At 37.4% G+C, this 11,827-nt stretch overlaps 1 long non-coding RNA gene across 2 annotated transcripts; it reads left to right on the top strand.

Annotated features, from left to right (window-relative positions):
• The first annotated feature begins 5,458 nt into the window (after positions 1–5,458).
• Positions 5,459–10,631, top strand: LOC110791496 (uncharacterized). 2 transcript variants are annotated; one of them, XR_002534100.2, is made up of 5 exons: positions 5,459–6,277; positions 6,424–9,058; positions 9,152–9,260; positions 9,374–9,472; positions 10,212–10,631. It is a non-coding gene; the product is annotated as an uncharacterized lncRNA (long non-coding RNA). The 2 variants fall into 2 exon arrangements; XR_008930682.1 differs by lacking the exon at positions 5,459–6,277 and having other exon boundaries at positions 8,230–9,058; positions 9,159–9,260.
• The last annotated feature ends 1,196 nt before the right edge of the window (positions 10,632–11,827 follow it).

The following is an 11,827-nucleotide window of genomic DNA, read 5'->3' as shown; positions in this document are numbered from 1 at the left end:
CCTTCCTACCCTTCTGAATAACAGGAGCAACAAAAGAAAGAGGATCACCTTTACCTGCTAGTTTTGACCCAGAAACCACTGCAGACCACGTAGTCGACGGCGAAGGTATCTCCATTTCCAACCTCCTATTGACCAGAGCATCAAGAGAAGCCCTCCTGTACTCCGCAATCACCTCCAATAATTCCCTCGTAACAGGGATTGTACTAGGGTGTGGGAGCAATTGTGGATCCATACCATAGGTATCAAAAATCTCTTCACCTTGTGAAGATCTCTCAATAGTTCTCTCTAGAGAAAGAGCCACTCTCCCAATACGAGCCACAATAGTCTCACAAAGTTTCTCCATCAAAGCAGCTTCTTGAAAACTAGTTGAAGGAGGAAACCCAGAACTCGACGTAACATCCGAGCTTCGACCTCCACCTCCTCTGATGGCTTCGTTTGACCTATTTTGTTTATCAACAGAAGATTGCGCATTTTCCTGATTAGTTTTATTCGTGTGAGATTTCTTCCTTCCCCCATTAATGGCGGCCGATTCACGTTAGCTAAACACCCTTAACGTGTGCCGAGAGCATTTCTTGAGAGAGAAGAAATTTTTTTGTGACACTCCACATTTATCTATGAAAGAAGATTAAATTCTACTATTATTAATTAACTAGAGTCTTAATAGGATTAGTTAATTGATTCTTAGTAGGATTATAATTCTCTATTTCCCACCATATAAATATGTGTTCATGATCACAATTTAGATATAACATTCAATACATTAAATTCAACGGAGAATTTAATATTTGCCTATCACATTTGTGAGTTTCCAGAGTGCACATAAAACCTTAGAGAATATTCTAGTCGGTTGAATCTAAGGCGGATCCGGACATACTGCGGACTTGCTACGGAGGGACGACACTTGGAGTCCTTTACTTGTTCCTGTTCGGTTTGGGAGCATCTAGAGAAGGCACGCATCACATAGTATGTGTAACACCCTGATAATTCCTTATATTTATAATCCCCTTTTTCCGACTAATATAAAAGAATTACGAAGATATTACCGCCATCGTGATAACGGCTAAGGCTATTCACCAGAATTACGCAGCGGAAATAACTAACTTTCAAAACATAGTAAATAGTTAATGGTCAATTAACAACCTGGAACCATTAAGGCCCAAAAACCAAAGCATTAAATAGTTTAAAACCCATTAACTATAGTTTAAACAATTATAGTAGTCATGACTAAAAATAAAAGTAGAGTTTATAAATACGGAAGAATAAAGAGTCTCTCAACCCAATTCCCATGATAACTTCTCCCGCAAGTTATCTCTACGAACCTGCTTATTGAAAGATACTCCGCAACAACGCAAGTGCAATGATGGATCATTATAGGGTCATTAAGGTGAAGGCCATGACAGATAGACATGAAGCACGAAGTCAGCAAAAGATGAGTACGACAAGCTAGAATGAAATCCTAGTTTAACATGCTTCACTCGACAATATAATAATCCACATGCAAAAGCCATTTAATAAAAAATTAATCATGGAGACAGACTCGATACTTGACACGACTCTTGACTCACAGATTAATAAGAATTAGCTTCGAACGGGTAAAATATAACAACAAAACCCACTGAGGGAAAGATAAGGGTATTGGGAGCCAACCAAGCACCAAATAAATATGGTCGTGCTTTCTACCGACAGTCGGACCATACCGACGGAATTCCTGCGCATACAAGCGATAAAACCAAAGGAATGAAACAATGTCTTGTATCATTCAAGGAGTACGAGTTTCTCCGACGTGACTCCCCCCATTGTTCATACTCAAGGTATATACATTCCAAGAGTTTTGAAGCTCATTCGGGTTACACTTTACGTTAGTTAGTATGTTATGTTCAAGGCGACTCAAGACTCAACACAAAACATAACATGCAAACAATTAAACAATGACACTTTATTTTGATCTCTTTAGGACTTGTGATCAAATATAGGACTCAAGTGAAATTACTCCCATTGTTCCTTCTCAAAACACTGTTGAGGTAACCCGACATTGCCAGTTAACAAGCGGGGTGTGCCCTTAGCACGAATAGTCCTTAGTTCAATTCACATAAACTTCTTAAATGTATTCTACTCGGCGGTAGAATAAATGATGCACTGAGGCAAATCCACTAGGCTCAAAGTATGCTAGACATCCCGTACAATAGCATAATCATAATAACTTGCATGCAAAACACTCATACATGCATATCAATTTGAACAACATGCTTGACATAATTCAACGATTATAAAAGTCCATAACATGATTGTTCACATAGAATTCACAGATTCAATAATAATTCACAACATGCTTGTTCACACATCAAACATGAATTCTCAACACTTTAAGTTCACATGATTCTTCACAATCAATACACATCATATAATCCTCATGGAATAGGTGGTCACCCTAGTCATGTACGTACCCGGAATACCTAAGTACGGGGGCCACTGTGCGAATCACGACTCAAAGCTAGAAATCACCTCCTATAAATACAATGGAGAAACTTAATTGTTATCCATGTTTACTAAATTTCCAGCAACTATTTAAGATTCTAAAACCTTTGTTTTAATTAGAAATGAATCGTTCTTTAACAACTTAATAGTCTCAATTGGTCAATTAAAGTCCTAGTACAAAAACATTGACTTTTGGCCTTTAAAATCATTAAAAATCAACACTTTACGGCCTTATATTAAATCTGAAAATTAAGTTTGATTCCCATAATTTAAATCGTCATTAAATTAAGTAAATCAATTGCCTAAACAGTTGGAATTAAAATCCTAACAATAGGTTATCATAAAAACATGTTTTGAAAATAAAAATTGACACTTTAATCATTTATTAAATCTGAAAATAATAGTTCGTATAATTAAAATCAATCTCATCAATTCAAATAGAAAACATTAAAATACGGTGTTCATAACCGTTCCCATCGGTTTAAATAATCCAAAACAATAATAATGATTTAATATTTTAAAACGGAATTTAGACAAGAGTCAAAAGTATACGGAGTTTTGGAAAAGCAACAACAACAACACACAACACAACCTTGTGTTGCGTGCGGGCAGCGAGCACGAGCAACAATAGTGCACGAGAAGGGCGCGGGACGCGGGGCAAGGCACGCGAGAGCAGAGACGGGCGAGGCCTTGGATGGGCGTTGGGGCTCGCTCGTTGCAGCAACAACACACGCACAACAATAGCACCCGCTGCGTTGTGGTGAGACGAGAAGAGAGGGAGAGGTGGAGTGTGTGCGTGAGGCACGAATGGAAGGCAGTAGTGAAGGCACGATGTCACTCTTAGGGGTAGTTTTTAGGTATTTTTTAGCCTATTTTATTATATTTTTATCTAATTTTTTCATTTTTAGCCTTAATTTCTTTTATTTTATATTTTGTAGCTTAATTTATGTAATTAGTTATTTTTCTTAGTTATTAAGTCTTAATTTCGTAATTTATTTATTTATTTGTTTTGATAATTTTATAGTTTAGTTAGTTAGTTTTAATAATTTATTTCTATTTTTATTTCCTTTTAGTTCCTCGTATTTTTATTATTTAATTTTCGTTTTATATTATTTTCGCGTTACTCCGTCGTGTTTTATTTTACGGATTTTTCATGAAATACCCCCGAATTTTGGCGTAATTCACCAAATGCCCCTCGACTTTCAGAAATTCACCAAATGCCCCTCACAAATGACTTAATACCCAAAATACCCTTACTAATAATGCGCCGTTAGTCCTCCGTTAACCTAATTTTCAAATTCACCAAATACCCCTATTTTAATACTTATTTCACCAAATACCCTTATTCAGAAACTTAATTCACCAAATACCAATAACTTAAAATTACTCATTTTGATGCTCAACGACTAGTTTTTGTGTTTGAAAATTAGCCGTTGCTTATTGTTTGCTTATAAATACTCTTTTTCTGACGGTTTATTGTAGTTTTCCTATTATTTTGTTAATTTCATATCATTTTTGTCATGAGTTTTCTTTCAAAATCATCATCCACACCCAATGAGTCCACATATGTAAGAGTCCCAAATAAATTTTGTTATCATGGGAGAAAATTTGACATCCGAATATCTGATACAACACTCAATCTGAAGCTCCGGTACAACACTAAAACAGAAAACACTCCTAAAAACACCTCAAAACGTCGCAACTCTTCAAGAAAATAGCTACTTCTTTTGTACCTTATTCTTTATGTGACCAATTAATTATATTTACCACGCAATCGGAAGGTATTCCTTTTTCAATATGGGAAATATCTTTAACATATGCAAACAGATTAAAAATAAAGCTCTTATTAATTTTATTCTAACGCATATGTTCCAGCTACCTCGGCTTCTATTGCTTCCATGCCACATATTTAACGTTAACTCCCTTTTGTCTCCTGTCTCTACTGCCTCCAAACATCTTTCTTCAATCTCCTAACTTTCTCTCAACCTTACAGTCGAGGCATAAAGGTTTTCCCACTTTTCTTTTGAGCTAGGTCCTATTGACATGGTCAGATTTATGGACAAATGTCTATTTTTGGATTTGAGGGAACAAGAAAAAAAAATGAAACTAAGGTATGTTCCAAAGCTCATGAACCAGTGAAAAAACATGAATCTTGGCACAAAGATTTGCCTCCAAACTCAAGATTTTCACATCATGAATCCAAGTTGAAATCGAGGTTGTGATAAAAATGTATGTGTTATTGAACTTGATTTCTTAGTTTCTTTACCATTCGGACAATAAGAAAATTAAGGTGTTAGCTTTAGATTGATTACTTTAGCTTCACTTACATAAGATCCCTTTGAAAATGGGGTTTTTTGGCCTTTTGCTCAGCTAAAGTGCATTGTCTTTACTGGATGAGGCCTGAACTTATTGGATCATAATTGAAACTTACTGAGTGTTGTATCGGAGCCTCAGATGGAAATTTCCTCCCATAATATTAGAAATTGTTTGGGACTCTTACATATGTGGATTCATGGGTGTGGATGATGATTTTGAAAGAAAACTCATGACAAAAATGATATGAAATTAACAAAACAATAGAAAAACTACAATAAATAGTCAGAAAAGGGGTTTTTATAAGCAAACAATAAGCAACGGCTAATTTTCAAACATAAAAACTAGCCGCTGAGCATCAAAATGGGTAATTTTAAGTTATGTGTATTTGGTGAATTAAGTTTCAGAATAGGGGTATTATATGAAATAAGTAATAAAATAGGGGTATTTGGTGAATTTAAAAATTAGGCTAACGGAGGACTAACGGCGCGTCATTAGTAAGGGTATTTTGGGTATTAAGTCATTTGTGAGGGGCATTTGGTGAATTTCTGAAAGTCGAGGGGCATTTGGTGAATTACGCCATAATTCGGGGGTATTTCATGAAAAATCCGTTTATTTTATGTGTAGGTGGTCGGGTGCTTTAAATTTCGAGCACGAGTTAAATGTTTCGACTTGTCAAAGAATGAAAAGAATAGCTTGGGCTTTTGTCTTTGTGGGCCTCGAAGCCTCAACCATGCTGCCAGCACTATCCTACACCACCCTTCTCCTTATCCTTCACCACATCTGCCCAACAAGATCAGCAACCAACATCAACAACTGCAGCACCACAACACCTAATGAAACCCAACACAACCATCCCCCACACCTGCAGACACGCGACACCACCCACAACACCAATACAACACAACAACGTCAATTACGCAGCAACCCACTTATCATTCGCACACCAATAACACAACAATTCAGCCCAAAATCACCCAAAAAAAGAAGCAAGAAACAGAGAGAAAAACAGAGCATTGAGTTCGACCGAACCCGTACTAAGTTCGACCGAACCGAAAATTTAGAGTTCCTGATTGTAGGTGGTTCGGTCGAACCTCAATGGAGTTCGCCCAAATCGACAAAAGTTCGTCCGGACCTTCTACTAGTTCGCCCGAACCCATTTTGCCCTCAAATTGGTACGGAATTAATAAAAGCTCATGGTTGTCACGTGGTTTTTGCCTTTGTGGTTCGTTGTTGGTGGCTTGGATTACCGTCGTACACCGTCAATTGAAAGGGCTGCGATTTCAAGGTTTCGATCAACGGCTGATGATCGATGATGGTAGATGTTGGATGGTGCTGATGATGACGATTAATGATGGACGGTGATGATGATAGTTTTTGATGATGATTGACGGTCTTGATGATGGTTGATGATTAAGGATGGTGATCTTTGGTAGAGGAGCGAAGGAGTGAAGCTGCGAAGGGGACGAGACAGGGAACATGAAGAGGGGTCTGACTCCTCTACATTTTGGGGGATTTTAGATTCTTTTTCTTTTTAATTTAATTTATTTTGTTTCCCTTTCCTTCTCTTTTATTCTTCTTTTAATTCTTGTTATTTTCTTTATCTTATTTAGTTTTCCTCCTTTTTCTTTTCAGATTTTCTTCCCTTTGGGGCTTTTGAATTCAAGTGTGGCAATTTTATTCAAGATTTCCACCATTAATCAATGAGAAATTTCTTACTCTCTCTCCTCATTTATTTATTTATTTATTGTTTTCATTTATTTGTTTAATTAGTTTAATGGTTTTTGTTTTGTTTAATGATTCATGTTTAAATTAGTTGTTATTAATGTTTAGAATCATGTTTTTAGTTGTTAATTTCGTTAAATTTCATATTTTTAGGATTATGAAGTAGTTTATTGATTAGGGTTTGGTGAAAACTCAAAATTGATTGGTTTGGGTGTTTGTGATTGAAAATTAGGGATTTTCATGATTAAATTATTGCATGTTTAGGCATTTCCAATACATGTTGCATTTAACTTGATCAATTAAGTGTTCCATGATTGCTTGGAGTACTCTAGTTGGGTTGGAAAGGGATTAAAGACCTAAGCTTGGCTATGTTATTGAATTGGGATTTTGATTTACCCCGAGTGTGATAGGGTAGAACGGGAGTCCATCCTTGATGCTTAGGGAAATTGTTCGCGCATCGGGAGATGGTTGGAACTATTTGTGAATTCAACGCTTATTCACGTAGTGCTTGTGAATCTTCCCCGTTTTCAATTGTCTTATGTCCATCCCGTGATTTGTTGTTGTTTGACCCATTCCCTAATCTCGTTTACTTTTGATTTCTTAGTTTAATTTAATTAGTTCTATTCTATTAGTGATTTTTCAAAACCTCGTTTCGACCTAGCTTGTTGTCCGATTAGCATAAATTAGCGCACCTTAGTCCTTGTGGATTCCGACCCTTTCTTACCGCTTTACTTGTGTTTAGTGGTTAGTTTCGGTAATTTGTTTGATTAGGAGAAACTAGTAACGACCTAGTTTTCCCCTCGATCAACGGCTGCACGAACGAAGGCGAGGCGAGGGTGCACGAGTGTGTGCGGCTGGGCGGATAGCGAGCAAGGCACGAGTGGCGTGCTTGCTTGTGGTCGAAGAAAACGGGCAAGAGGAGAGAGAAAGAGCCGAAAATAAGAGAGAGAGAGAGAGAGAGAGAGAGAGAGAAAAGAATTCTGAATTTTTGTGAGGGATTTTTGAAAGGGTGGGTTGTATTTATAGTTTTTCCTTCCCTAATGGGCTAGGTTTTAGGGTTTTGAGTTGGGCTTGCTAAGGGGTTTAATTAAAATTAGTTTCTTGCAAGCCTTGCTGGGTTTGCCGATGGAATTAGGTTGGGCTTGGATTAGAAATAAAATAGTTTTCGAAATACTACCCAGCAATTCCCGAATAAATAAAATTCGTTTAATTTATTTAATAAAATCCGGTTTTCATAAATAATTAATACTTCCTCCGTTCCGGAAATATCGCACCATGGTTGACTTTTACTCCTCTAACCATTACTTTGACTCTTAATATCTCAAATCGTGTGCAAGTAAAAATTATAAAAAATTAATATTTAGAAAATATATATCGATACGAATCTAACATGACACCACATGACTAAAATTTCCTTACGTACGAATCACAAAAAATGGCCAAAGTCGTAGTGTGAATAGTGTAAAAAACAAATGGGCGATATTTCCGGAACGGAGGAAGTAATTAAATTATTTAAAAATAAAATACATTTAAATCACATTAAATGCAATTAAATTCATAAAAATCTTTATAAATACAATAAAATATATTTATAAATTACGAAAAACACGAGGTATTACAGTATGTATACTGAATTATGTTAATTGACTATGTGGCAGTTAATTTGGATTCCTGCCTTTTATGGTTTTTCGACATGAATTATATTGTTCATAACCCTACACTTACGTAGTCGCTTAAGAGGAGATTTTTGAAAGAAAAATGGGAAGCATTAAATTCAAAAAATTGAGGTTAGCAATGAAAGAAAGAGCGAATAAATCCTTCGAAATTTTTTAGCTCGACCGACTGTTTCAATCGCTCAGACATCCATCCCCTTCGCCCGCCCCAGTCATTCACATGAGCATAGAAATATCTATACTCGAGCGTTCATCCAAGCCCCTGGCCTAGAAGGACCTTCGTGCCATTTTATTGGATGACTTCAGTGGAGTCGCGTGGTCAAGCGTTGAGTCGGCTAGAAAACATGCATCTCCCATTTCTTCATATTGCTGGCGGAACTCGCATGAGTTTACCTTCGTACGTATAGACTGTCCATTTCAATAAAGATACACCATTAAGAGAGGGAATAGCCTTTACTTTTTATTTCTCGTACTTTTCTAATTAGCAACCTGCAGACCCGACCGGGCGAAGGACGCTACTATTACAAAAACTGGATTAAAGAACGCTTGATAGAGAATGGTTAAGTTAGATAGGCGTTTTCTGCAATTATAAATGATGCCTCACTTAGGTAACCGTTATCTAAAATGCATAAAACGAAACTCTTCCCTCCCACACCGTTTTCTATTCCTAACCCATATTTTAATCAAATCTATTTTTATAATCATGAAACGCACATAGAATGCCTTACTAACCTAGGCGTATTGCACCAAATATTTTGTGTGATGTCATTACCCTCCCCCTCCTTTTTCTCTCCTCTTTCTTCTATTTACCCACAAAAAAATAATATTAACATCTTAAAACTCTAGATTCTCCAGTAGCATTGGAGGCCTTGGTAATTTTATTTCTCTATCTTCTCTATATAAGCTCGCTCTTTCTTTTCCCCTTTTTACTAACAGATTTTGCCACGTGTTTTTTGTTTTTTGAGGTGATAGATTAAGCTCATGAAATCTGGAATTAAAGCATGGTCTTTTAAGCTTTTGAATTAATGGCATTGCAAATGATGTTTACGAGGATAAATTGATCACCCACTGTAGGTACTCCGTTTAATTCGCAAAATCTCTTACTCAATTACCCTAATCGCTTGATTCAGTAACATAAATCCCTTAGCAATTAACACATACTTATTGTTATCCCCGAAAATTTTGAGCCTGATGGCACCAACGGATCTGAAGATTGTAACAAGAAGTTAGGGAGCATCTATATTATTGAGGATGATAGAACTGACAAATCTGAAGATCTTCAAGAGGTACTCTCAATTTTGTTTTATTTTTCCCTAATTATATTGTTTTTATTGGAAAATTTTTCCCTCTTTTGTTTATATTGATGGTAATTTCATACGCAGTAATAATTTTAATACGCTGTAAAATGTAGTTTTTTTAGGAGTTAGTTCCATAAGTAATTTTGGAAAAACCAATTAGAGTTTTTGAAGATGTGAATTTGGATGCATTTAGATGGGCATTAGAGGGTGTATTGATTTTGTACTCACTTTTGATTTGAATTAAGAGTTTGTATTTAGCCTACGGATTTTACATTTTTTTTTTCCCGTTCCTATTGTTTTTTCATCCTTATTGATAATGAATTTCATTGTAAATGACTAGATTACTATTTTTATTTTTGTTCATCTAAATTATTTTACTCTTGAAAACAGTATGGTTAAGAAAAAATACGTACAATATGCTAAAAGAACCAAAAAAGTTATGGGCATTACTCATTAGTCCATAGTTAGCAAAGCAACCTATTAAAGAGTATAAGTGTAAAATGCACCAAACAATACAATTGAAAGTAATGTTGTATTGTGCATAAACAATTAAACTACAATATTGGAGGAAATTCTTTGTGCCCATGTCTCCAATTATTCTTTGCCTTTATTCAACTTATCCAATTCTTTTTGGGAATCTGTTTGAATTTTTCTTTCCCAGATTTGTTCTACTTTTCTATCGGAAATTATGGAAGTTGATTTTTTTCCCTTTGTATATGTTTTGCAGATTTATCAAGAACGGAGAATGATTGCTAGAAGACCAACACTATTTTTCCAATTATTATTGTTCGTCATCCTTGTTTCTACTGTGTTTGATTGTAATTCAGGACTAATATTGTTGTGGGAGTTTTTCCTTGGATGATGACGAGGAGGTATCAGGTTCCACGTAGTGTCGAGTCCAGTCCACGTCGGCGGCGTACCTACAAAACAAGAATATTCCCGAAGGAATATTCCCTCCGATGCTTAAGTAAGACACGGGTTTTTAGGAAGATGTAATTAATAAACATAAAGCATTAAAGTAAGTAGTGGAATGTTTCTCTATCTGAATTGTGTGTCAATTCCTTGGGAATTGAGTATATTTATAGTCTCCCCCTTTTGGGGGGAAACCCTAGGGTAATCTCATATGATTGGCTAGTTTATCAGATAATGACATGTGTCACTATCATAACATTCCCTATGGGCCATGGGCCTTAAGAGTAATTGGCACATTTAGGCCAGTCAAGCATCAGCATACTCTGACTCCTAGATTGCAGCCAAGTAGGCGGCTGACCAATCGGGAGGTGCCACCTGTCATGCAACAATTGGGCCACGTAGGCGGGGTATTTTTACCCACATCATTTGCCCCTCAAGAAGGGTAGTAGCGTAAAATAGTTAGTGTACTGCCCGTTCTTGATCATTGATTTCTTAATCAGGTTCTTTGAACCGAGGAGAGTGCACCACGTGGCGACTTTTCCTATTCTTCCCTCCCTATATATATGTGAGGGGGGTAAAAATTTTCATTTTTTACGCTCCAAAATTCACCTTTGTGCTTTCTAGAGAGAGAATTTACAGAGATTTCTGACGCATTCATCAATTCGGCCCATTTCCTAGGACGTAGGACAGACCGGACAAGCTCTTCGTCTCCTTTTCGTGACGCTCACCTTCGACGCCATCATCTCCGACGTTTTTAAGGTAATTGCCTAATCTTCTCGTCTTTATTTTGTGTTAATTTTTTGAACTACCTTCGTTTTGTCCATTGTGGTACCGTCCATTATTTTGGTCGGTGCTCCCTTTAAGGTTCTTGAGTCATTAAGGCTGGGACTTCTGGGTATGGTGGTCTGATCTGCGCCGCACCAATATCCCTCGTTTTTTAAAGCCGGTCGTTAAGTTTGGCCTCCCATTGCGTCTTATGCAGGACACGATGGCGAGGACGAAAAAGACGGCAAACATTGCTGACTTGCGGCTTAGGGGTCAGCAGATGGACCCTTCTTTCTCAGGGGGGAGATCCATCAAAGTGCCGGCAGGGGAGATAAGCCGGACTCCTCCTGGTGAGACTAGCGCTGCCCGTCAAGGGGTTACGCACTTTGATGAATTTTGGATGGAAGAGATGGAGGACGTTGGTCCATCAAAGCAGCCTGCCGACTCGTTCGAGGAGTCGGAGCCAGATGAGAGCGACGGCGAGGCTGGGGGTGAAGAGGCTTTGGAGGAGGAGGCTGGAGTTCCTCAAGCTGTGGCTGGAGGCGTCCAGGGAGAGAATGCCCAGGTTGATGCGGGTCACCTTGGGGCTGACCCAAAGTGGTTGAAATGGATAGAAAGGCATGGGGAGAATTATGCGGCCGGCATGAATACCGGTCCTGGCTATGA

This window comes from Spinacia oleracea, chromosome 3 (assembly GCF_020520425.1).
Source record: "Spinacia oleracea cultivar Varoflay chromosome 3, BTI_SOV_V1, whole genome shotgun sequence".
In the NCBI taxonomy this organism is placed as follows: Eukaryota; Viridiplantae; Streptophyta; class Magnoliopsida; order Caryophyllales; family Amaranthaceae; genus Spinacia; species Spinacia oleracea.
This window is presented reverse-complemented; position numbering and strand designations above follow the sequence as displayed.